The sequence below is a fragment of the Tupaia chinensis genome, unplaced genomic scaffold (genome assembly GCF_000334495.1).
Source record: "Tupaia chinensis unplaced genomic scaffold, TupChi_1.0 Scaffold148108_1, whole genome shotgun sequence".
Lineage (NCBI taxonomy): Eukaryota > Metazoa > Chordata > Mammalia > Scandentia > Tupaiidae > Tupaia > Tupaia belangeri.
Window position 1 is genome coordinate 1,735,090 of NW_006207959.1, and position 2,499 is coordinate 1,737,588.

Genomic DNA, 2,499 nt, shown 5'->3' on the forward strand with positions numbered 1-2,499 from the left:
TTTCCCTAGGACACCAAGGGACACATACTGACACCTACATTCTTCATCAGTATACTTAATTGATCAATTATGCTTTGAATAATGAAGTCTTTTTTCTCCTGTGCCAGTATTTAGTTGAGAAAGCCATCTGGAAGAAAAATAGAGGCATTCAGTTTGGAGTATATAACTGAGCTCTCCACAACAACAACAAAAAAACCACAATAGAATCTGAGACTCAACTTTCTAGTGCCACTCCATCCAGCCTCCAATTCCTCAATAGTAAATTCCTTTCTTAAAAAATATTGGATCATTAGAAAAGTCATGACATATTTTCTATGCAAAACTGTGTCATGATGTAATAGCAATGAACTATGCAAAATTGTCAGAATAAGTTAGTCTAAGCTTCCACTCCCAAATAGGCTTAATACTGGATGTTGTGAACATGAACATAGCCTGACCAAGGAACACTCTACATAGTAATTCAATGGAACGTCACACAGAAATTTTAACTAATTTTCACAGCATTGTGTGCACAGCTTGTTCTTTCATTCTATGCCATCTGCTGCTTTGCCATTACCACCCATGGCAGAACATATCCTCAGCTGTTGCTGCTGAGCTGGAATTGTGCCCTCTCCCTGTGATCTGCTACCAGACAAGCATTTAGCACTCAGCCCTGAATCAGATGGGACTCATTTACTCTGAAGGTACACGCTGTGTAGTAAAACCTTGGCAAGCTCTGAACCAGTCTGCTGGGGAGAAGCAGTCTTGGGAGAGTTTCTGGAGCTGTTGTCTCACAGCCTCATTAGATCTAGAAACGCATGTCAAGCTAGTAAACAGTTGCCCTCCAAAATGTATGTCACTAGTGAAATGAAAACACACAACACTCAATGACTTTCTCCTCCAATGAGCACTCTCTTCCGTTGATCTACACCACATGATATATTTGCTCATTCCATAAACATGTCCTGGCACCTCTCCTGGGCTTTGACATAGAATTCTCACCATCATCCAAGAGCAGTAAGCCAAGAGAACTGTTTGGATGAGCTCTCAGATTCACAACAGGATGCCAATGTAAGCTGGCGAAGTTACCTTCAAATGAAGTTATATGTCATTGACAAAGACATACTGAATGATTGAAAGGAGAAATTTATCACCCAGACTAAAACCTATATTTAATCATCAATACATACTACCTTTATCACACTATGAATTGTAATCAAGCCTAAAACAGGATAATGTTATTTTCTGTTTTCATGCTTTATAGCATTAATTTATTCAATATAAACCTCTAGTCAATTAAGTATGTTTAAGTCTCTTAAATTATGGTCAAATATACTGAAAGTCTTTAAAAATGGAAGTAAATTGGACACTCTCAATCCCTATGGGAGATGGAGAAGGGAAGGGAGTGGAGAAGTAAACAATGATCTGTAACCCAGCTGTTGTCCATCCAGCTCTGTTTTCCTTAGAGTCTCTTCTGCATAATTAAAATTCCCACTTGCAAACTTTCTCCCTTACCTTAATATTTTCCCTTTCTCTCTGTCAAAATGTCTTCTAAGAGTTTGTAACAATATGGCACACTGAACTGATTTATTTTTAAAGAGAGGGCTCTAATGCTTGATAGAACACAACTAATTTTTTTTAATTCAAGGTCATCTTTCAAAGAAATAAGATCAAAGAATAAAGAGGTAATCAAAGCCAAAGAGTCTATAGTTACTGAACTATTAGGCCTGTTTTGTGTTTGTTAAACACCTGGATGAGCATCTTTATATATAAAACATTTTATAGGTTTTTAATCTCCCCTACTACCACCCTTGGCTTCTAGGATATATTCATGCAAAGTAATGTTCTTTGTATGTGTAACACTTCATATTTGTGCATTTTCAATGCTCTGATTGCTGGCACCCACTTCAACTATTGCCATTAAATTTTCATATATGGATTGCCAAGCAAGCACAAGCTGTAATACAGCAAGAATTGCTTTCTGTAGATACATGACTGAACATTGACATGGTTTTTCTTCCCAACTTCTGGAACAAACAGCAGTAAATGAGCCCACAGCTCTGAGATCCCATGACCTGGCAGATATCTCCTTCTCTGGAGTCTATGTTGACCATGACTCTGTAAGGAAAATGGTAGATTATAGGAGCCCATTCATTCACTAGTATTCTTGATATTCTTCACTGGACTCATTGGTTGGCTCTGTGGTCCACCACAGTGATAGCTTCCTTAAACTGCATCTGAATCATCCTTAATTCTAGTCTTCAAACCCAAACCATCTATAGTAACCTGATCTAACTTCCCAACTACCACCCATTTCCCACCAGTACTTACTTTTTTTTTTTGGGGGGGGGGGGTTTTTGCTATAGGGCACGTGAGCTCGCCAGACAGACAGAGAGAGACAGAGAGACAGAAAGCGAGAAATCACCCCCCAGGGGGGATGGCCACACTGCAATCCCTTCTCCTCCATTCTCCTCTTGGGATCCTGGGCACGCACACACATGCGCCTGGCGTGAGTTTCAA